Raw genomic sequence first — 25,907 nt, 5'->3', positions numbered from 1 at the left:
ACTCCCGGAGGCCAATACCGTCGAATTGTATCCACAGTACCCCAAATTCGACCTGGCAAGGCTGATTTAAGCGCTAATCCACTTGTCAGGGGTGGAGTATGGAAATCGATTTTAAGAGCCCTTTAAGTCGAAATAAAGGGCTTCATCGTGTGGACGGGTGCAGGTTTACATTGATTTAAAGCTGCTAAATTCGACCTAAAGTCCTAGTGTAGACCAGGGAAAAGTGAATTAGGCCTAGCTATTATCCTCCTGATTCAACATGCCATGGCCTTACTCCACTGCCTGCTTTAATGCTTGACAGAAAATAAGCTGTTTCTCACTGTCTTTTTGTGGAAAATCTGTTTTCACTCAGTGGAGTCCATCCCGTGGGAGTCTCACAGAAGCTGTAATTTTTAGATCAGCTCAGACCAAGCCTTCATTTCTGTAGTTACCCCTGAATTTTGAGCACTCAAGCCTACTTGAAGAGTGAAATGTCATATGATGGCATCAGAGCCAGGAAAGCCAAGAACCCATTTCAGGTCAGTTTCAACAAGCCAAAAGAGAGCAGGAACATATATGCCTGATTCCTGAGATACATGTCTATAATATTCAGATAAAACTCATACTGCTGCAGAGGCTTCTGGCCTACCCTCATAAAAAGAACATGCAGGGAAAAGCCAAAGATGAATCTAAAATAAAAGGGGAAGACAAAAAAACAGCTATCTGGCAATCTGATAGTGAAGTGAGAATGGATACTGGATCTGCTAGGGAAACAGCAGCATTGCTTCAGAAAGCCAGATCCTGGCCCCTATTCTGATCCTTTGGTGCTTCTCCAGTGGTGTCAGTGAGCTTTAAAATGGCTAACTAGCCACCAGACGATTCCTGCCTGCTACACACTATTCCTTTTGCAACACAGCATGGGGGCAGAGGTGCGGAGAAGGAAGTTGTGGGTAAGATGATTCTGTACTCCTGCAATTCCTGGCTAGCACGTATATGGATTCCTTGGGGGGTCATTATTAACTGGTAAACATACTGGTAAATTAGAGCAGTCCAATATCAGGGGCATAACGTTGGTACCTAGCCACCTTTGTCTCATCTCAGGCCCTGCACTGAACACAGCTGATCTGAATCCAAGAATTGGGCCCAGATATTTCCCCATCAATGGAAACACAGTGGAGACAGTATTTTAGATTTGCCAGAGCCCATTGGGCTGCAGAACTGGAAGAAAACAACTTGGAGCTCCACCCTCAACTGTATTTGAGAAGTGGTTGCTGGGCAACTGTAAAGCTACCTATTCTGATATCAGATGCAGATTGCACCCACACATAGCAGAAAGATCAATGTGCTTAAAAAGGACCTGGGCACTGGAAAAGCCTTCCATGCATATGGAGCTATGCAGTAATAGACTATCTGCAATATATATACACACTATACAATATATCATAGTAGTGTACCGTGTATGCAGTTTACTTGTAGTTCTAGATTTTAAAGCATACCTAGGTTGTTTAATTGATTCAGATTCTAAAGAGCTGCTAGGAAAAAAAAAAAAACTTTCCCCCCTAATCTTGAATGAGATATCTTCTTATCTGAATCCATATGTTTCTAAGATGGTAGTAGGTACTGACTGAATTAAATAACCCATACTATTGCCTCCATACATTTATATTTGTTTTCTTACTTTTAGGTGTGTATGTGAATAAGCATAATTATGGAGGAGGGAAAGAGATGCTCTATGCTGTCAAATAGCAAGGTAAACTGTAGAACTTTTAACAGACCACCCGGGGACTTTTGTTTAAATTTGTCTTGGCTTTTTACTGCCTTCTCCCAAGCTTATCTTATCAATTTGCATGCTAAACATGTAATTAAAATCACAGCATTATACAGATGCCACCATGTAAAACAACCAGGGGAAATAAAAGAGGAGGAGAAAACAGGGAAATTTAATTTTACTTGCACAAACAAATAAATAGCAAAACATGACCATGAAAATAGATAAGCTGATAGGGAAAGCAAGAGAAATAAAAGCAGAGAAGATCATTTGGGAGTCTTGATTGTCATTGAAACACCATGCCCATGTCCAGCCAGCCAGAGGCTGGATATGATACAGACAACTTTATATGAAAAAAGAAAAGGAGGACTTGTGGCACCTTAGAGACTAACAAATTTATTTGAGCATAAGCTTTCGTGAGCTATAGCTCACTTCATCGGATGCAACTTTATATGTTTCTGAGTAACTAAGCCAACTCTTCACTGCAGAGCAAACTGCATGGCTGGCTGTACCAGAAGAGGAAGACACTTTAAAGATTTCCATTCAGTTCAATGTGCACTGGATCAGACCCTAGAAGGGTAAGTGATTGAAAATCCTCCAACCTTTTGAAATAGGTCACGTTTTAACGATGACCAAGAAAGAAGGGCAAGAGGAACCCTTGCTGTAAGTCTAGGCTGTCTGTGCCACAAAACATAGGAGTACAGCAGGGTGGAGGTGGTGGCTGATATAAAGTTGAGTTTACAGCCATTTTCCTTCAGGTTATGGTATCTCTCTCCTTCAGTTGGATTTTCCTGTGCTGCTTAATTATCTTCTGTAAGAAGGACAATGGCAATGGTAATTGTAGGCCCAATCCTGAAGTCTTTACTCAGTCAAAACTTCCAGTAATGTGGCTGAGAAAGTCTCAAAGACTTTGCTAGCCTTTGTATGAATGTGAAAACTAGCCCCTAGCTGTGTCATGAATTAGGCTAATTGTCCCTGAAGGAGATAATAGCAGTGTGGATGTGAAGGTATTTCTTTTGAAATGATTATTTTTCATTTTGACACATTTCAAATGATTCATTTTTTCACTTGGATACAAATGTTCTAAATGCATCACACAGGTTAGATGGTGACCTAGAGCGTGGATCCCAGCAAGAGATGAATATTGCCCCATGCCAGGTGTAGCACTAGGAAGCACTGTTACTCCAGGACAAGCCTCACCTGCAATTCCTTCCTTGCTCTCTCCTTGCTCTCAGGGGGTAATAGTTCACAGCTGCTAAAGGCTAGTCATAAATTATTGCCCTCCCATACTGACTCACCTGCTTTGTCCAGTAGATAGAGCTCCCACCATTCCCCATCACCATGCTCCGGAGAGGGAGTAAATGGGCAAGTAGCCCTATTTACTTCCATTCAACTAGACCCAAGAAGCCTGCATACATGTAAAGTAAGTTCTGAATCGTTAGTGTGGTACTTTGTCCCTCTCATAATTTCGTATCTGGTTCTAAGGTAGGCAGACATCTGTTGAGAAGTGAGAGATTCTGTCCTGAGGATTGGCATCAATACTATTTGATTTGTACCATTCTGCCAATATTGTAGCCTTTTTCTGTGTGTGCAGCTGGAGTTACAGCAAGTTAAAATTTAGGCCAGATTTAAATATGAAGCGAGACTACTTTTTAAGAACACATAACTTATTTATAAAATTCCTAAAATATAAAGTGTACATGTAACTAGTACTGTACCTCCTTTCCAGCCAGATTTAAAGAAACATCTTGCCAAATGAGGTTTGAATTACACTAATTGAACTGATTAAGTACCATAATTCAAATGATAATGCCATATAGCCGTCTTCAGAAAACATTATTTGGTGCCAGGTGCTATTCAGATGCTTTAAAAAGGCCATTTAAACATGGATATTAATATGCAAGATATGCTGGCAGTATTTAACAAACTCCCTTACTTCATTTGGATTTGCGAGAACATAAAAGATCAAACAAAAGTTAGTGGAAGTCTCAGGTTGCCAGGAGAAATCGGACAAATAAAAAAGAGGAAAATTCTGCAGCCCGTTTTCAGTCAAAGTTCCTGTTGATGTTAATCAGAGTTTTGCCTGAGTAAGGACTGAATGAAGTCTACAGGCTTTGTGCCAAGAAGCCTTAGAGTGAGCCACCTCCGAGACATTTAAAGTAAGATCTAGTACAGAATTTCTCAACCTTTTCAGGTTGGCATCCCTTTATTCAAAATCAAAAATTAAGGTGAGCCCCTTACATTTACTATAAAAGATTAAAAATAACTACCAATGCTAAGAGTGCTGAGCCTATAAAATTTATTTGTGTTTTGATAGGTTGACGGAGAATACTTGACCTTGAAGGGTAGGGAGAGGTGGGGGATGGGAAAGAGATTTTCTTTGCTTTAGATTGTAATAAAATTGTCAATGCCTTGCAGCCCCTTTGATTGCCTTTTATGAGCTTCTCCCCTCCCGGGAGTTACAACCCACTGATTTGTTGCTTCTTTGTGCTCAGCTCTAGAATCTTATACTATGTTGACAGATATTTTATTTCTACCTTTCCTACATGTTTCTTATTCCCTTTTCTCTAGCATTCTATACACAGTACACATTCTCAACTCCTTTACAGCGGCTTTAGGCCAGTGTAATTCCATGGAAGTCAATGGAGTTCTACCGACATGAAACAAGTAATAGAGCGGACATTCAGGCTACAATTTCTGGGCCTCATCCAATGCCTATGGACGTCAATGGAAATATTCCCATTCCCATATAGGCACTGGATCAAGCCCTCTAATACTGAAGTATAGACATGGCTATACGTGCTCCTTCATTACTTTTTTGGTGATGGTGTGACTTGTCAGCCGAGAGATCTGATGGTAGCTGACCATGCTACTCCATCACAGAGATCTATATTACTCACTGTATTAAAATGGCCAAGTTACCAACCCATGATTTTATCATAAGCCTCATAATATTTGGTATTGTTTTTACAAAAGCCCCAGCCACTGGAATTAGGTTATTGTCCATGGATATCAGCAAGTCTGTAGTGCTCGTGGTTGCTGAAAAAAGATCGGAAATGTGAGCCCTAAATACTTCTACACCAAAGGCAAATAAAAAGATCCCAAAATTTATTGGCGTAAAAAACACGTAATTTGAAAACTATTCTCGTTAGTTTGGGAAGCCTGACTCATGATTTTTGAATGTTTCAGGTTGGCAATACTGAAGGAGACAATGAAAAGAAACTTTGGAATAAAGCCATTGCTTTCTCTCATAGTTCACGTCATTACTACAAACCCTGACTTAAATTATATATAGGCTTGGATTTACCATACCTGAACATGGTTACTAATGTATTCCTTTTAGGCTACAAACACATTTCCTAGAGATAAATTATTGAGTTTCTCCAGGAGGCCGCCTCATCTTTAGATGTGAAATATATCAGAAAAGGGCAGAGATGTTACGAAGAGCAGACTCAAGAACAGATGCCAGTCACTGGGTCTTAGCAGATAGCTCTTTTAATGCAGTCCAGCGGCCAGAGATGGCATTTAGCCTAAGGAAAGGTTGGAGATCAGTAATGATTCTGGTGTCCATCTAATTAATACCTAATCTGTATCTGTCAACTCTGCACCTCTTTCATTAAGCTGACATCTTTCCATGCATATTGGATGAGAGTTCTTCAGGAATAAATCTGTAGCAAGACAAATGAGGCCTGTGTAATGCTATAAAAGAAAACAGGGCTGTACAAATCCCACAGGGAGTATTCCTCAGGGTTTGGAACAACTCCTGTTGATTCACATGGAAGTTGGAGTTTGTTTACAGAACCTTAAATTCCATGAAATCTCTTTCTCCACCACCACTGCTCAACAACTGCTAGCATGCAATAGCCATCAATTATGTTGGTTTCCTGACTTTTCTCAGGGGTGATGCATGACATTTCCTAGCATTTCATTTAGGCCAAAATTTTCAGTTAGGTGCTAACTGCTTAAGCTGAAGGAACCTCTCTCCCTCCCTATGCCTTCCCATGTCACGATGGCTAATCACGATGGCGGTTCTTGCACCTTTGGTAACTGAGGCCATACAAGTTTGTTAGTATCTGAGCACCTCACAATCTTTAATGTATTTATTATACTCACAACACTCAGAGGACATAGGGGAGTACTATCCGTCCCCACCATCTGTAAAATGGGGATCTGAGACACAGAGGCAATGTGACTTAACCAAGGTCACACAGGAAGCCTGTGGCAGAGAGAGGAATTGAATCTTGGCCTCCCTATCCACTAGGCCACAATTCCACTGATTTTGTCCATTTATTATGGGAGGCCACGTAACAATTAAGCAGGTCATCACATTCACTAACAGCTACATATTCATTGCACTAAAATATTTACTCTGCATAAAGGCTGCCCCCCCAAAAGTTGCTCCCCATTAAGATAAACACTCTGAGATCCAACATGTGGAACAGAGAAAGTTTTAAAAGGCATGGTTTGTCCAGTCTAGGTTATTTCATTTTACAAAATAAAATTCTGTGTTTTATTGGTTAGTTTAAGATGGGCATACTCGGTTCAATATGTCTCTGGCACTGCTGTGTTCAGAGGTATTCAAATCTCATGTAAGGTACTTTGGCACATATACAGTATTTGTTTGATAAATTCTTCCCAGCTCAAAAAATAAAAATAAAAATGAGGTACTTTAGAAACTTTTTGTAAATTACAACACTCCAAGCAGCTAATCCAAATAACTTTAGGATTATAAAATTTCTCTCCCAATGCTCAAGTGGCAAAATGAGCAATAGATCATAAAGTCATGGTGATGTGAAATACAATTTATTCTCCAATGACCTTCCACTGGCATTGGACTTAGATCTGGCACTGAAATGTCTAACTGTACCAACAGTGCTTACTAATGGAGTGTATAATGAATGCAACCTGCTCTTTGGAATATTTTGCATGTTACAAAATGTTCTCTTTTTGTGATAGTTTATGAATTCTTCTGCTAGAAGGAAGTTCGTTTTTCATGTTTCATACCACTTCCTGTATATGCCCTTTAAAATTCTTAGTATTGCTTATTTAAATTTAAAGACTGAGCTACTGTTAAAATTCCATAGCCATTGAGCTCTTAACATCCAAAAACTAATGTGAAATTAAAGCACTCATTCTGACTTGCTATACAAAGAGGGTCATTTTAACAGCTTACTAATTATGCCTTGCTAAACTTCTTGTCTGAGTATTTTCTGGTCTATTGTACCTGAAGCAATCTTGTATTAGACAATTTATTTAACTCATTAGAAAAAAGTAAAGGAGTCTGTGTTCAGACCCCTGCCTGGCATAATGAGATTTTTTTTCTGAAAGTCAATTACATTTTCAAAATAAATAGTGTTTATTTTCTTCCACCAATTTAATGAAGTAGGAATAAAGATCACTGAGCATTTTTGCTTCAGGGCCTTTTTAATGCTTATCATGAGAAGGAGACCATACAAGCTTAAAAAAAACCCCAAAAGCTTTTGTGGAAGCATGTATTCAACCACAAGCTAAAGTGGATGTGTGACTGGAAGCCAAAAAATTCATTGTGTGGTGTTTGATCACAATATCGATTGCTTAACGAATTCGGGACAAAAATCTGTGAGAAAGAAGGAGAGATTAGACCAAAGGGAGATGTGTGTTGGGGGTGGGGGGAGAAGGAGCTACTGCCTTAAATCAATATGCAAACTTCTCTGTGTTGGAAAGTCAGAAGTAGTCCCTGCTGAATCAAGCCCAAGCGATGGAATTAAAGTGTTTAAGAACTGTGAACTAGAACTAGTTTCACAGTAGTGGATCAGTGTCTATGAGTCTTAAGGCACTTCTGTGGTAATATTTAACATTCTACTGGTTACTATACCAGAAACTTATTTTATCACACACACAAAAAATAACCCCTAGAAAAATGATGCCTTTACTGGCACTAAGCAATGTCTGGTTACCTTGAATGAAATAGGTGGCTGGATGACTGAGGAAAGTGGTAATGGAATATCACAGAAATGTAGGGCAGGGAGGGACCTCAAAATGTCATCTAGTATATACTCCCATTCTGAGGCAGGATTAAGTATATCTACATCATTCGTGACACGTGTTGTCTAACCAGTTGTTAAAAACCTCCAATAGAGTCTTTTGCTTCTTGACAGTTCACAGAGTAAATCTGCTTCAGATCTATTGTGAATGGAAGTAGTTACAATACCAGTACACCTTCACAACCTCCTGCATCTAAATGAAGTTGGTGGTCAGAGTTCAGGTCCTAATGAATGCACAACAACCAGCACAAATGGAGTGAGTGAGCAAGCCTTAGATTAAAGACTAAGGCTCGACAAAACATTGTCCATCAATTTTTTAAATGGAAAATGGACTTTGACAAAATGAAAATATTTCACAGAAAAGTGTCTGTTTTCCTTGAAAATGTTCTCATTTTCATAGGAAAAGCAAAACCCTGACAATATGTGGTTGAATTTCCTTTGTTTTTTGTCCAAAATGTTTTCAGCACACAGGGGCCAGGAGGAAGCTTTCTCATACCCTCAATGGAAGCCCCAACAAGGACTAACAACACCGCTCAGCCTCCAGCCCACAACAGTGTTATGTTGCCTTTTTCCTCTTGCTCTACCCATCTGCAGGGTATTTCTATATCATGCCTCCTCCCAGGTTCTCCCCACTCACTCCTGACCTCTTTTTGTACTCAATGCTTCCTTAGTTCTCTTGGCAGGAAGCACCCATCCAGATTTCATCAGCCCTGGTCTTCCAGCACTTCCTGTTGAGAACCCCACCCCCAGGTCTTTCCCTCATTCAGGGGTCCTCTCCTTGTGATCCTAAAGCAACTGTTAATATATCCCCAGTTCAGTCACATTGAGGCCTCTGGGACTCGCCTCCTATCATTTCCTACTGGCAAACTACATCTCCCAGAATTCCTCTCCATAAAGGTCTCAACCCTAGTGAAAGGTGACCTAGCAACCCCTGCTCATAAAGATGCTCTTATGCTTTGTCATCTTTACATGGAAAAAAATACTGGAAGAGTTTTTAATGTCTTGTAGTTTATTAATACAATTTAGCAGCTGGATATAAGGAAAAGTTAGCCTCTATCTGGAAAGAGTTTAACCCTTCCCTCAAATAATGTTATCAGTCTGATTAAAGAAAACATGGTTAGGGAACAGATATAAAATGTTAGAGTGAAAAATGTTACTGACAAGCAAATCATAATATTCAGCTAGCTTATTTCTTGGGTAGGTTTCTCAGTTTAGTGTGGGAAATGTAACTGTTTTCATTTACTTAATTGTTGACAGTGTTATAGTCTTTCTAAATAAGAAAAGGGTCCGAGGGAGAAAAACACAAAACTTAAAACCTGAGACTACATTTAAAAGCAAGTAACTTTGAAGGTTAAATCGGATAAATAAAAAAATATATATGGGGAGTGTACAAATCTCAAATGAAAATACAATTTAAAATATTGGAACCAAAAATATTGGAAAGAAATTAGAAGAAAGGGAATGCAATACTTTATCTGCATTTAATGCCTGGAAAACCTGAACCACACCTTGATGCCTCAGTAATCCAGAAGAAACAAGCTCTAGTACAGTCACAGAGCCTTTTTGGTGATGCTTGGGAAATCCTTGTTACTGAAACTTTAGGACTGACCCTTGACATAAAATATAAGGTCACAAATAATACTTAGGATAGAAAAGATGCACTAGGGTGCAATTAGAGCTTGTCAAATTTTTTCTGACAGAACATTTTCCACCAGAAAATGCCATTTAATCAAAACTGAAACTTTCTGTGGGAACATGTCAATTTAGACAAAATTTCTCACTCTTTCTTTTTGGAGGGATGGGGGGCAAGTGAGATGAAGTGTGTCATCTTAGCTGTGAGGTCTGTTAGGTCATGGACCAATCTCCCAACTGATGTGGTAGAGGCCTCATCTAGTGATACCTTTAAGAATAGGGAAATTTTAGAAATATGTACTGTAGTGGAAACCGTGCATTATCAATGAGATGGACTGGGTGATAAAAATGTCTTTGACACCTCTTTTTTTATGTGAGTCTGAAAAAAAGTCTACTGAAAAGCAAGGAACCAGCCCCATCTCCAACTTGGAACATTGCTTCCCACCCAAGTCAGACAGTACTGGTAGATGCTACCACAAAAATGTATTCCTTTTCCTCCTGTTACGTGTACTAGTCAAATCCATCTTTGGTGTTAAGTCTATTTAACGCAATGGATTTGCACAGAGATTGAATTTAGCCTGTTATCTTTAACATTCTCACCTAACTGAGATACTACGCTTGTACTGAACTGGGCTAGTTTATTAAATATAAAAAGTTATTTTCCCGACAGTCTGTACTGTTCCATCTTGTGAAATTATTATGGTGCAGAATTGCATTGTCTTTGGCATATCTCTCACCTTTACGTAACTCTTAAATGACAAACAGTTTACTGGTTATTTAGATAGTGCATGAATAGCAAAGACAACTGTCCTGTTCACAATGTTCTTTTTTGTCATTTATTTTCAGCTGTTATCTGAATAGATAACATCTTTGTGAGCTGAAAGTAAATGTGATCACTTTAAATTTTCATTATTGTCCCTCTGTTATCTTAATGCCAGTTTAAATGTTGGTACCTTCAGTTGACTATGTGATAAAACATGTAGAACAATTAAATTTTAAAGCTATATATTTATTTTTCAGCTTGGAAAGTGTCTATCGGTTCAGATTAAAGCATTTCCAGTCAAATGGACAATGCCCAGACAAAAGGGCCTAGGTGAATATTCACAAAAAGCAGGTAACATAGGTCAGACAATCTGAGCAATAAATTATTTGTGAATGTGAATCCATTTACATCAAATATTTGGCTTCTACAGATACAAATAAGAGGGATAATCTGAAAACTTTAGTGAATTTTAGATGGTTAGCCTTACAGTAATTCCTCTTTTAGGGGCAATATTTTGGCCAATGAAGATTATGGCTTGTGCTGTTCCCCTCCCACTAAAATGAAAATTCCACCCAATGCAGAATGAATTCACTGTTTTTGAAGTGCCTGTGCCATTCTAACACAAAAACAGAGTAACCCGCTCCACAAATGAAAATGCCCTCATATCTGAAAAGAAAAATAAATTACATTTACATTGTGCCAAGACATCACTGAGATACAATCTCCCAATGCAACATCTGAACAACTCTGGCAGACAATGTATCCATTAGAAAATGTCACTTCAGGGATGCACTACACACTACTTTCTGACATCATTAATTAAAATGGGGGGCGTTGACAAATAATCATAATGTTGGTTATTGATTTCAGGCTTTATTAAGAGCAAGTTTCCATTTCCCACTTTTAGCTACTGAATTTTCTTCACTCTTTCCTGGCTGGAATCTCTCAACATCTAGCTTCAATTCAGGAAACCAGGGTTTGTTTATGGTGCTACCATTCATCTCCAGGGATCAGGTAATGGGGAAAAATATAGTCATCCTTTATAGAAAAACATTCTATAGAATTTAAGACAACATTATAAACTTTAGATTTATATACTCTTTTTGACCCATTTATTATTATCTGTATTGTGGAAACATCTAGGAGATACTGCCCCATTGTGTTTGGCACTGTATACATATTACAGAGATGGGCCCTGTGCCAAAGAGTTTACAATCTAAGTATAAAACAAGAGGCAACAGGACAAAACAAAAAACAGACTGGAGAAGCACAAGGAAACAAGATGATGATTCTACTCAGCATGAAAAGCCGTGGTCTTAGCTCTCCAACTAATATCACATTTTCTGTTGGTATCATGGCAGAGAAGAATTTTAAGTAGGTGTTTGAGGAAGGACAATAAGGTGGCTTTGTGGGTATTTAAAAGGAAGCCTTTTATATGGAATTATGTCCCTGCTATAGACTTTTTTAGTGTGGTCTAGACAATCTGTTGAAAGGATATCACTCTCCATGAGATCTCATAAGGATCTAGAGATCTTCTTATAGGATACCTTCAAGTGCCTATAAAACCTGATTTTTCACCGATTAAGCCCTATAGGATTTTTCATAAGGGGCTTTGCAATCAGTGTTCCACCTGCAATTCCAAAAATCTGCCCATAATCCCAACAGAGGAGCATGTTAATTATTTCCCTGCTGAACAGTTAAATAATTTGGACTTTAAAATCATCATTATGAGTCAGAGCTAGCCTTTTCTTGAGACGAACAGGGGGAGGACACACAAATCTTAGGACCAAATGCTGAACCCCAAAAGCAAATCCCAAGTAAAAACTGTCTTTGTGTAAAGACCCTTGGAAAAGGAATAAATCTGATGGCTGTGTGTAAAATAGATACTCCACTGCAACTACCTTTTCATGGGCTTTCGTAGCAGCTAGGCTATTTGTGTACCACACATATAGGACTGTTAGGCCTGTGAATCAATACAAGGGAGGAACTACTGACCACACCACCATGCTGCCCCTCTGATGACACCAAAGGCTCCACCTTGTCTCCAGTTTGACTCCACCCGGAATAATGGAAGCATAACCGTTTAGCTTCCTAGGGCATTCCATTCCACTGTGGCGAGTGGGAGAGGGAGGAAGCAGGGCAGGAAGAGAGTCCTCTATCCTCTAGCACTATCTATACATTCTGTCAGCCTGTGGTCTCAGCATTGCACTGGTTCACATTCAGAATAACAGCTCTGCACCCATTTGGGGGCAAACATTAAGAGGCAAGTCTTCAAAAATCTGCAGTCATTTGAAAACGTGAGGGTTGCGCCCAATCAAGTCTGCAATTCAAGGGGTGTCAACCAATGTGAAGCAAACCTGGAAAGAAAGGTTCACATGAAACTCTACGTGAGCCAAAACCTCTGACATTGTCACAGGCCAGATGGACATTTCTTTTTAGATCTTCTCAGCTCTTTTTTCCTTCAGGAACTTCTGAGGGAGCTTATATAATTTAAAAGCTTCACTATAGCATAGCCATATTTCCTACTTACTGTATAACTGTGATGTAGCTTCTCTTCAAGAACAGTTATGCAGATCTGTTGAGTGCAAGCAGGGTTCGTTTGTATAAATAACCTTGTCACTTCGTATCTTGTATTTCTAGTTAATTTGACAGAGCCATTACAGAAAAAGCCAACCTGACAAGTTCCTACCTGCTGAAAATGCTGACAGTAGGTAATCTGGCCAGAACACTTCAAGACCTCCACATTTCAAAGTCATAATATAATTTTTAAAGTTAAAATCATCTCTGCATGTTAAAAATCAATCTAATGACGCACCTAACAACTTATTTTTTTTCCTAGCAAAAAGATTCCTTCTTAATAGATTGTCCTGCTAATTTACTTTAGGAAGGAAAGCCTTTAATAGCTTGTCACAAGGTACATAGTCTAATATCCAATAAGGAAAGGGAAAGCAATAGTAAAAGCAATGCTGTGGCATACACGTGCATCCCCACAGAAGGATAAATGTGAAGGAAAGGAAAACTAAAAATGAAGCTCAAACATGGGGATGAAGATGAGGCACAGAGGAACAGTGTCGTGAAGATATTTCTCTCCGACATGCACATACCAGCAGAGGGAAGGCCATTTGGGTCTCTCATTTCAAAGACAGAAGTTCCTTTGAAATACAACAATGAAAAACAAGGTCCATTTGGAGCTGCAAGTGCAGATTCAGCAGCGCCCGGAACAAAGGTAGTTTTGATTATCTGCACAACATGACTAAGGACTGACCCCAACTGACCACCCAGTTGCTTACAACAGTATTTTAATGGGTTATAGAAGTGGTAAACAAATAGCATGTAGGGAAACATTTCAGAGAGAAGCAGAAAACAAAGAGCCCCTCTCTGCTACAAACAACACTGAGTTAGGGGGTCCTTGGTTATTATATGGTTGACCTGTAATCCTATTATCACATGATTCAAGCAGTTCCTAACTATGGGCTTGTCTTCATGTATGATACTGCAGTACTTTACTGAGGACACTACTACGCCAATTCTCCCAATGGCGTAGTTCATAGAATATCAGGGTTGGAAGGGACCTCAGGAGGTCGTCTAGTCCAACCCCCTGCTCAAAGCAGGACCAATCCCCAATTTTTGCCCCAGATCCCTAAATGGCCCCCTCAAGGATTGAACTCACAACCCTGGGTTTAGCAGGCCAATGCTCAAACCACTGAGCTATGCCTCCCCCGAGATAATAGTTAATAGTTAATCCTTCTCCCAGAGAGAAGCTCTCCCATCAACATAACGCTGTGTACACCCGGGGTTAGGTTGGTATAACTCCGTTGCTCGGGGTGTGGATTTTTCACACCCTTGAGTGGCAGAGTTATACTCATCTAAGTAGATCTGGCCTATGTTTTAACTGTGTTCTGCAACCAAGCATATCCAAGACCCTAACCTGACTTAAAAGGCACCATTCAGCCAGTGAATATTGCAACCAGATCAGGGACAACTGACTGAGTTGAAATTTGGTCTCGTGACTCAAGTCACATTTGTAGGGTAAAGAGGCCTTTTACTGACTGACTAACCATTGAACACAGTTGGTTTTGGGAGGTCTTTGATCAGTAAGCATTGCTGCTGGTTTTCATAATTCCTTACTGCTCTAGCTATCTGGGGATTGTTAATAAGTGCAGAACAAAATAGGATAGTAAGTATCTGCTTGCACTTTATATTTCTCCCCCAACAACAACACATTGCACAAGTCCAGATTTTCCTAACCCTTTTGGCAGTCATGACAATACAAATAAGTCTATTAAATCCTGTACACTAAGGGTCAGAATCTCTGCTGTGTTCTGGAGGCTGCAAGATATGCCATGGATATGTTCAGTTGACATATGGTGCCTTAAAGATCATTGCCCCTAGGGCACTCTAGCCCTAGGGTTGATACAGTTGATGCAGATACACTCTGAGAATGAGGGGTCTCAGCCCGATTCCCTCAAATCCCTTCCTTCCCTGCTGTGCCAAACACCCACTTGCATCCATCTTCTTGCCAACTTGTTACCTCTGGTCATGTTAATGATAAATTCCGGCCATTATATCTTGGAACAGTATCATCCCTCTTTTGTATGCTAAAAACATCAAGGGATTGATAGTTTATTTCAATTTCTAATGGAGAAGGCCAGAGCCACCTTTGTGTAACGTGCTGTGGCCTGGGACAGAATTCAGATTATTTTCTTATTTACTTCACCAAACTCCCACAACAGACACTGCTTTTTATAAGCCATTGTTCACTGGCTCAAACATACCTCATTTGAGCAAAATCAAAGACCTTCAGTTTTCTAGTCACATTGGCCAAATTAACACTTTAAATTCACAATATAACCTTGTAAGCTTTTAATTTAACAACTAAATAATGGGGTGATCAGAAGCATAGAAAGCTACATAACAATTTATATTGCCATGTTGGACCCCGCCAATCTCATTCTAAAACATGGAAATGTGATTAGACAGCAATGTGATTTCAGAGGCTTGCATACGAAGAGTCAGGGCTGATGGGATTCTCACATTTATTAACCAGTCTAATGGTAGAAAACTCATCCTGAATCAAACTTGCAATTTATTATAGCTGTTGAAGATGTTCCCTGAAAATATGAATGTGGAAGGTCATACATTTCTTACAATTTTATAACTAATTGCCTCAACTCAATCAAGGAATTTTGAATCTGTTTGTTGTCTAATTTATTCCCATCTATGTCCATGTGCCCTCAGGTATCTTTGGCAACAATTACTTTTTGTATACAAAGATTAATTCAAAATCCTTCTGATTTTTGGGGATCATTAGAAACGATCTAGGCAACTGAAGTAAAATGGGGGATCTTTAAATAGCCTTTGAATCAGTCCCTGATAGTCTGTCAGCCACTCTATGCTCAGCTCTCACACAGTTTTGAGAGGAAGTGTCTCCCAGAGTTCATTCCACACATTTTAGAGTATATCTGGATTCTGGGAGGATTTATATTTGTGAGACTTTAAATGTGAGCACAAATCCAGGAATGTGATCCTCAGATATTTAACTGACTTTTAAGGCCCAATTAAAGTAAGAGTGAAAATGTGGCTCTCTCTATTGAATCAGTGGGTGCCATGTATAAGGACGCAGTGATGCCATTGCAATGGGCCACCTAGATGAGTATATAGTGGAGGATAGGATGGTTTGATATTCACTGTTAGGGAGAGCAACTTGAAGTCCCAAATCTAAGATGAACAGGGGTCAGATTAATTCTGGTGATTGTTAGTGCACTGTCCAATCACTTACCTGGTTGTCCCTTCAGTTTTTGTAGAGTTTAAGCTTTCATCTTAAAAATAATAATAATAAATAATAATAATAATAATAAAGCCCACATTTTGAAATTAACCACAAAATCACTAACTTTTGTGGAAACTGGTGAGCTCAGGTTTGTAAAAAAAAAAAAACCTTGTAAAAAACACTTATTCTATTGCATTTACCTCTTGTGCTTCAGATTTCTGATAGCCTTGATTTAATATACTATGGCTCAATATCAATTTACAGGGTTAACAGCTTTATTAAACACCCAGGATAACTAGCCATCTGCATAGTGCTATCAGTAAGTAAAGTACCAAAATCCTGACCTGCTGCAGAAGGAGTCTTGTATGAAGCCTGAAGTAGATACTTTGGGGGTTGTCTTGCTTTTGGTTTTCCAAATCCCAGCCTAGAATCAGAAGAAATTGATCCAGTTTGTTAATGTACATTAACAATCTGTTAGGAGACTATCATACACATTTGTGGTTTACAGTAACTAGTGTTAAATCTTCCGCCAGATATTTGCTGTGTATAAATTTAGACTGTTTGTCCTGCTTAAGGATACCTAATACACTTTTGCACGTTTGCAAGATCAATATTAGGACAAGTGGCTTCTCTTCAGAAGAAACGTTATCAGAAATTTGAAATGGCTTTTCTTCTTATTTCTCCAGAGAGAAGCACTTAGTCCCTTCAGTATCTCGAATTTAAAACATCTTTCTAGTCTGGCTCTCAGTACAGAAAAAAACCTTTGAGCAGTAGTGCTTAGGTCTCTTTCCTACTCTCTCTAAATAATTGAAATTACACCAACATACAATTGCAGCCCAGGTTTAAAACGAACAATCTAGCAAAAAACACAACATAGCTGTCTTTCACTCATCCTGTTTTCATTTTGTCACCAAAATATCAAGACATACAACAAGGAAGACTTTCAAGGTTTCAAAGTATTCTTTGAACATGAAAGCCAGCTAGCGCCAGCAGCCCAAATAAAAAACTTAACAGCATGATTCATATGGCTTTATAAACTAGAGAAAACAAGTGTAGCAGTTCCACTTCAATTTTATTTTAAACGGTTTGAGTTTTAAAATTTAATTTAATGCTGAGTCAATCCCAGGAAGCACACAGAACATCATAAAATGAAAAAGTTTCCGTTAATGCATCCTGACGGTTGATTCTGTTTATCGCTGCCTGCAGTACAGCAATGTCATTAGCAGCGAAGTCAACAAACATCATGAACTGATCATAAGACTTAAGTGCCCCAGTACAGATAGGAATTTAAAGCTGCCCACTGCCCTCCGTTCATGTTAAAACGCCCAGTGAATTCAACAAGAGTTGCATGTGCAGTTAGCAAAAGCAGGATATGGCTCTACATTAGTTGACACGCTCTGTGGATATGGTGTGCAAGAGCCTCCTGTTACACACCATAGCAATAAAGCTGTTTGGACCATCATTTCCCAATCAGGATGCCCATTGAATTTAATGAGCATTCCACATTCAAGATGATTGACATCAAGGCAATTTGAAAGTGGCTACAAGCTCCATCAAGTGAGCAAAATACAGAATGGAAAGCATTAGCTATATTACAACAAAACTAGCGGCAGATCCATAGTAGAAGATTTCATTTTCCTAATATCTGAAACAAATTATATTATTAATTGAAACTCACAAGAATTTGAATTATATTAAGTGAAACTAAATATTTAAGAATCTCTTTACCCAAAGTGTTTGAATGTTAGTGTCAAGATTCCTTCATTAAAGGGACATTGCCAAATCGTTTAATCCATCCCCCAAATTATTATTCATATTATCGGTTCACCCAGAGATCTGAACAGAGATCAGGAGTCCACCGAGCTAGGTCATTTACATACGCAGAGTAAGATAGTGCCTGATCCCAAAGACAAAGGAAGACAGGAGTATTACTAGTACTTTCTAAGAGTGCACAAAGAGGTTAAGTGACTCACTCAAAGAAATCTGCGGCAGAACCAGGAAATGAATCTCTCACACCTGATTCCCAGCTCAACACCTTACAATAATCACAAGATCATCCTTCATCTCAAAAGATGGATTACATTAAGATGCTCAATTATCTGAAAATTCCTCCACTTGTCTGTTTCTAAGAATTGTTCTAAAAATTATAGCCTTGGTTAGCCAATGGTATTCAATTCTGTACAACAATTCTTTATCCTTTTATAGCAGTTACACCATTCTTGTGAGGTGTTTTGGTCTTGTTTTGTTTTTAACTTGATGGCATTGCTTAAAGCATAATTTACGTAATAAATGAAGCATCTGTAGGGCAGGATAAAGTAATCTGTGTACTGCTGAGTGAGCTTTTGTCCTCCAGAGAGATATTTGTAGCACTCTATCAAAAGGTAGCAACCAACAAGTCCTCTAGGGAGGGTAAACTACCAATGACTGAATGCTCAATGTAATGTTATTAGTAACATTTATTTATATAGTGCCATAAAAGTGCCTGTCAGTTAACATATAAAGGACATGGTCCCTGTCCCAAAGGTCTCATAATCCATGTGTTTGAGTTTGCTAATCTTTACGCAGGTGAAAAATCCTTTTGTGTGTGCAAGCACATGGACATCAATCTCACTGCTCACGTGTATGAAAATTTGCAGACTGAGTCCCTAAACTTATTTCCTCCAATATGTTCACTCCCACTACTGTCTAATCCTGCAGTAGTTTTACACATGCACACGATTCCCACTGAAGGCAAGGGGAGTGCTGAATGAAGACAATCAGGCCATAATTAGTTGGCATTCTACTTCCTGTCACCCTAGGCTCAGACTTTAAGGTGAGAAGGGAACATCGTGTCTGACTTTCTGCACATTGCAGGCCACACAACCTCGCCCACACTCTCCGGAAATAGGCCCCTAAATTCTGGCTGAGTTACTGAAGTCTTCAAATCATGATTTGAAGACTTCAAGTTAGAGAGTTCACCATTTACTCTAGTTTAAACCTGAAAATGACCCATGCCCCAAGCTGCAGAGGAAGGCGAAAAAACCCCAGAGTCTCTGTCAATCTGACCTGGGGAAAATTCCTTCCCAACCCCCAATATGGTGATTAGTTAGACCCTGAGCATGTGGGCAAGACCAACCAGGCAGATACCTGGGTAGGAATTTTCTGTAGTAACTCAGAGACCTCCCCATCTAGTGACCCATCTCCAGCCACTGGGGATTTTTGTTACTAGCAGTCCCAATGGGCCACATGCCATTGTAGGCAATCCTGTCATACTATCTCCTCCATAAACTTATCAAGCTCAGTCTTGAAGCCAGTCTTTTGCTCCCACTGGTTCCCTTGGAAGGCAGTTCCAGAACTTCACTCTTCTGATAGAATCCTTCGGCTACTTTTGAGCCTAAACTTGTTGACGGTCAGTTTATATCCATTTGTTCTTGTGTCCACAGTGATGCTTAAATTTAGATAAATACCAAGGAGGGAGAGGAGTTCTCTACAATGTATTTATAGAGAGCAATCATATCTCCCCTCAGCCTTCTTTTGGTTAGGCTAAAACAAGCCAAGCTCTTTGAGACTCCTCTCATAAGGTAGGTTTTCCATTCCTCAGATGATCCTAATAGCCCTTCTCTGAACCTTTCTTAAACATGGGAAACCAGAACTGCACACAGTATTCCAGATGAGGACTCCCCAGTGCCTTGTATAATGCTACTAACACCTTTTTATCTCGAATGGAAATACCTCGCCTGATACATCCTAGGACCGCATTAGCCTTTTTCACAGTCACATCCCACTGACACCTCATAGTCATCCTGTGATCAATCAATACACCCAGGTCTTTCTCCTCCTCTATCATTCCCACTTGATAAATCCCCAGTTTATAGCAAAACTTCTTGTTGTTAGTCCCCAAATGCATGAATTTGCATTATTAAGTTTCATCCCTTTTCTATTACTCCAGTTTACAAGTCATCTAGATCTTCTTGTATGATATTACTGTCCTCCTCCATATTGGCTATACCTCTCAACTCTGTGTCAGCCACAAATTTTATGAGCACACTTTCATTCTTTGTGCCACGGTCAGTAATAAAAATGTTAAATAAGATTGATCCCAACACCGATCCCTGAGGAACTCCACTAGTAGACTCCCTCCAGCCTGACAGTTCACCTTTCAGCATGACCTGTTGCAATCATCCCCTTAACCAACTCCTTATACGTTTTTCAATTCTCATATTAATCCCCATCTTCTCCAATTTAACTAATAATTTCTGATGTGGAATTATCAATGCCTTACTGAAATCCAAGTAGGTTAGTTCTACTGCATTTACTTTGTCTTTTAAAAAAAAGTTATCTTCTCAAAGGAGGAGATCAGGGTCATCTGGCATCATCATCATCTGGCATCAGGGTCATTCTATCTTTTGTAGAACTAGGAGATGTGTTTATGTGGTACAAGGCCACAAACTTGAGTACCACCCCTGCTCTTTAGGAGGGATCATTTATTACCCTGGATAATTTCAGAGCTAAACATAAATTTATTCCAGCATCAAGCACAAGCTCATCGTGATAAGTGATTCATGCTCAGCTACCCAAGCACTTTGTTTCATAGAAGAAAACTCCTGAAACACAAGATCAGAAAGTTCTACTTGGCTGCTGTCTGCCATACAGCATCTGATTCTACTCAAAGTTACAAAGTGGTTGGTTGACAGGTCGAACCGGACCCCTCTTTGGTGATTGTAAACCAAATTCAAATGTCAGCTCATTTGGGAACCTGATGCCCAGAAATGTCCCACCAACCAGGAATAAATTGCAACAAACAAAATAAAAGGGGCATGTGTATTATTCAGTCATTTTATTTTGTTTCTGCTCATCTCCTCGTTCCTTCCACTCGCAAGTGCTTCTGCTTTAGCAGGAAACATTATAGCTAGAAATAGGCAAGAAAGCCATCTAGAGCCTATTTTAACCATTTTCTACAATAGAAGTGAAATTAAGAACACTTATAATCACAGAGAATCAAAATAGATTTGATAATACTGCACCTAGCCTATATCAGTGATGCTTCTATTAGAATAATTATCCTATAATACTGAGCATAATGTTAGGAAATTGGTATTAAAAGAAATGCTACTATTAGACAGTTATTACAATAAAATGATTTTACTATAACACAATGGATGTGACAACAGACTCACTATGCCACTTTGAGTGAATCCAAATTAAATGTTTTCCTCTGATTTCAGATGTATTCAGAATTAGCTATATTCTTCCAGGAATATACTTCTTAACAGTCATCAAGATAACTCAAGAAAAATACTGGTGTCATTCAATAGTTTATAGCACATTTATGGGCTCTCGAACCCTGTAAAAATCTAATGGGTATTTCAGAATTTAGAATTTTTTTGAGGGACGCGCTGTAAAGATCCAATCTCTTCTCTCCTGAAAGATTAGATCAGAACTTCATGGCTTGGACCTCTCTCTTTTCTAAGCACAATTTTAGTCCCTAATCCTGAAAAGGGATTGGGACCGGCCCAAAGTTCCATTCATATGACACCTTTTGCTAAATCAGGACATTAGAGATAAAAGATAGCTCTTTCCTGCAGTAGTATAAATATCCCAGGTCGAATTCAGATCCTACTCCTGACGTGTATCTGGAGCAACTCCGCAGAGTTCAAAGGAATTCCTCCAGATTTACACAGGTCTGAGTCAAATTAGATTTTTAAAAAAAAAATCTTTGCAAATTTAAAGACCCTGATTCTAATAGTACTTGGACAAGTGCAAATTAGATGTTCCACTGGAGTCAATTGAGTTACATTGGTAAAAAGAAGATATCAGAATTCAGGTCTGAAGACAAAGATGGATGATACAATAAGAATAAGTTACATTTTAGAAACAGAGGCTGGTGAAAATGATTTATCTCCTAGAAATTATTAATGTTCATACTTTGCACTTTTACAGCTATTTTCATCCAGTAATGTCAAGTGCATTAAAACAGTAAATAAGTCTCATAACACTTGACAGGTATTTATTAGTGTATCCATTTTACAGATGAGTAAACTGAGACAGAGAAGTTAAGGCCATCGGCCTTATTTTGGAAATTCAAGTTTTGCTTGCCCAATTTAGATGTGTAAAACTGGGCACCAAACTTTGAGGCCACTGTACTATAAAGTAAATCCTCCAGGAACTGCAGAGAAGCCATACTCTCTGTACACCCTTCATGCAGTCTTTGGTTTCCTGGGACACTCTTACTGAGAGAAGTCCAGGACACAGCTGTCTCAGGCTGCCGCTACACAGAGTAGAGAAAGTTTGTTACCCCATTTCCATACCTAGTTCCTAATAAAGAGTTTCTTGACATAGGTCTGCTCATCATTAAGATACTACAGCCACTCTTGAAAGTTTTGGCCTAAATGACTTGCCCAGAATCCGACAAGGTCAGTGGCAGACCAAGCCATAGAACTCAGGACTTCCTGTTCCCCATGGTAATCAGCAAACTTCCCCATTAGAGAGAAAAGTTTTGAGTACAAAGATTACATCAGTTGGATAAAATTCAGTCAGCTGTCAGACATAATAATAGAAGATACTTTCCAGTGTAGGACATACTCACTGACAAGTATATAGGTGCACAGTCCCCATAAAAACAATGTTTAAGAGTGCATAAGCCCTGTCCAAACATGTCTGTGCGAATTTATCAACAACATTTGCTCATAATCCATGTGAGGCTCACAAGTATATAATGTAGATTGAAGTCAGGTTTTGATCTGTTACAAAGGACAAGACATAAAAGAACCGTTCTAGACAAAGGGCACGTTTTCATCATTTTTATGAGTCCAATTGATTGTGATATTTCCTCCTGCAACTTGGAAAATTACTCCTTCAAAGTGGATTCAATGTTCATTCAAGACATCAGATTGACAGTCCCAAAGACTGAAGTCAGAGAAGGCACAGGGTCGGCAATGGCAATAAACTTCCACTTGTGATCCCACCACTGGTATAGAGGAAGCATGGAGGAGGAAAAAGGGTAAGCCAGTCTCCATAATGTTGGTATCTTTAGCTTCTGTGCTAAGATTAACAAGGAAGTTGCCACTATTACCAATTTAATTTGGATTTGGTAAGGACATCAACATACAGGTCAGCAGTCATTAGATAGCAATGCTTCCATTTAATACTTGTTTGGCCCTAATTATAATCAATTAACCTGAGGTATAAGACACTTTATTGCATATTTCCAGTCCTGGAAAGATACCATTTGAAACAAAGATTCACAGAAATCATAATGTTACTGACGTACTAAAGCATTCAAGCAAGACACCATTCCTATGAGGTCTGTGAAGAGGAAAAAGAAACAAATAGTCCTTATTTTGTGAAAAGGAACATCAGAAATGAAACTGGCTTGAGCCAGCTGGTCTGTGCAGGTACTGAGATGGTAGGTGGGCAGTGAAGGGATTAAAAGGCTTATGCTCTGTAAAGACAACATGTTAATGTAGTGATTACAGGATTTCAAGGGGTAGGTGGCAAAGCCTCAATTATCTAAATATGGATTTTCTACAGGTAGTTTAAAATTATGTATTATTGACTAATGTGTCTCAAGAGAGTTATCTTGATGAAGGCACGAGACAAATGAAGGCAAAATGAAATAAGAGGATGAGCTGGATACTCGCATCCAGTTCCACTGGAAGGAGGGAGAGCAGGGACTGGAATAGAACTATAATAGATTATACAAACACTTTGGGACCCAAAGAAAGTACTCATGGTCCATCACCCCAGCCTTCCTAACAAAGGGAGGCAACATCCACCTGCTAAGCGTGAAGCAGTTCTCCTAAAAGCCCATGGGAGTAGCTACACTTAGTATTCCAGAGCTTATGCTGAAGGCAGTCCTGTAAGAAGGCTGCTACTTCTAGGAGAAAACTGCTTTCCACATCTGTGCATTTTTATTTAATATGGTAAGCCTTGCTTGAACAATTAGCTTGAGTTTTACTTACATCTGAAAGGGCAGCAACAGTCTTACAGGAGAAGGACGCAAACCTGCTTCCCCTAATGTGTGAGCTCCTACTTAAAGAGAAGTTGGCTGTGCTTGGTTTAACTCCTACTGCAGGTGGCCAGATGTGTTAGAGGGATGTTTGTTGAAGGAGATGAGTCCGATATTTATCGCTGGGGTGGGGGTGGGAGCAGCGATGCAGGGGGAATGGATGGAGGTATCTGAAGGTCTTTGTTCATCATAGATAGTCACTAATATTCATATATTTTGAAACACTTCACAATTGGGAGACGCATCTTTAAGATGGCTTCTTCACAGTAAGAGGAAACATCCTCATTATCAGTAGATCACCAGTAACTCAAATATTTCTTAAATACGCTTCCATCTATAGCATGTATTAGAAAGCATTCTCCTCCTAGTATTTAACTGATGTTTATCCATTATAATAAAATAATTGTACAATGTGCCATAATTCAGCACAATTGGCAATATTTGTTTAAGAAGGGTTCAAGACTAGAAGATGGAGGGGATGGAGCTGGGGTATAGCAGGTTAAGGTTTAATCCGCACTGATGTAGCGGATCTACTTGCATTACCTGGATGGATTGCATCGAGTAGTATTTTATGTGCCAATCCAGCTGCAAATACTTCAAGAATTTAAAACCAATTTTTAGAGCTTCTCAAAGAATGCATCACATTTGGTTCCTATGGGACAGCCATTAATACCTATTTAAGTTTGTCCAGCACTAAAATTCTTATCTACATTATATGGCTGCATGTTATCACATATTGTGCCACTTTTTGTAGTGAACAAGACATAAAAGAGCATAGGTAAGTGTCTCCTGGAGTCAAGGGAACATCCAAAGTAACCAATACTTATGTGTAAGATTTCAGGGTGAACGAATGCCCAGTCCTGCACGCAATGGAGTTCTCTTTCAATGGCAGCAGGTCCAAACCTATAGTAGCAGGCATTTCCTTTCGTTGACATAACATCACTGGTTGGTGGAAAGGGTAAAATCATATTCCTTGAAGTTGTAACTCCTATAACAAATGAATGGCATTCCTGGAGGAAAATTTACTGGCACTCCCTAGAGGAAAATTTACTTTCTTCCAGCATGGTTTTTCATTGTGCCACAAAACCTTTTTTAAAAAAAAGCCAACAAAAATACTGGAGGTGTCAGAGAGAGAGGTGTCTGAAAGAAAAGATTGCATGGACCCTTTATTACGAGAACGGAGACTCAAGGAGTTGGTACCAACTACCCCGTAAATATATATTTTAATCTGTTGATGTGTGAGGTGAAACTGTATAGTCTTGTCTGCTCTTCTACACATTGCATGCTTTGTTAATAATATTGACATTTAATATTATTTACCATTTTCTAGGAGCTGACACTCCCTCTAGATCTGAACAAGACAAGCAGTAGTCCCCCCTCTGAAAAGCTTACAGTCTAAACAGTACAGGCATTACGAGGAGAGCTTTTCAAAAAACCATCATTCTACACAGCAATATAGCCCAGTATTTTGAATCAGCTACACGTAGTTGGACCCCAGTCTTTGTGTAGATCTTATGACCACGCAAACAACCAGGCAGGTTGTCCGGCAATCAATCCAGAGCCCAGCAAAGATGGGGGGTTCCAGAAAAACAAAGTAAATGGATATTTATCAAGCCTGCAAGTCCTCAAATATACCCAGAGTCTGCAAAATGTCAAGCACATCACAAAAATACATCCTAATAGCTGAAACAGTGTCTGTTTCCAAAATGAGGGGTGCAAATCCAATAGATTTCATATTGGACTAAATAACTATATGAACTAAATACTAAATGTCACAGACTGAAAATTACGAGACAGTCAATATTTCCCCCAGAGTCCTGTGACTAGTGTGTAGAATACAAACATGCCATTCCTTATTTTGGGGGGGATGATGATAGGTTTGGGTTCAAGAGGCTTTAGATCAGGTCTCATGATCTACATTTCCAAGAGTGATTAGTCTTTGGGGGGGCCTCTGTTTGACGTGCCCCATTTGAGACCCCTTAAAG

General features: G+C 39.2%; 1 long non-coding RNA gene across 1 annotated transcript in view; it reads right to left on the bottom strand.

Moving 5' to 3' along the window:
• Positions 1 to 25,907, bottom strand: part of LOC142073306 (uncharacterized) — a 585,757-nt gene that overhangs the window by 405,388 nt on the left and 154,462 nt on the right. The window contains exon 2 of the long non-coding RNA XR_012670110.1: positions 16,280 to 16,359. This is a non-coding gene — a long non-coding RNA (uncharacterized LOC142073306). The remainder of the gene's footprint in view (positions 1 to 16,279; positions 16,360 to 25,907) is intronic.

This window comes from Caretta caretta, chromosome 9, assembly GCF_965140235.1.
Source record: "Caretta caretta isolate rCarCar2 chromosome 9, rCarCar1.hap1, whole genome shotgun sequence".
NCBI lineage: Eukaryota > Metazoa > Chordata > Testudines > Cheloniidae > Caretta > Caretta caretta.
Note: the sequence above shows the minus strand (reverse complement) of the source record. Positions and strands in the feature narration are given on the sequence as shown.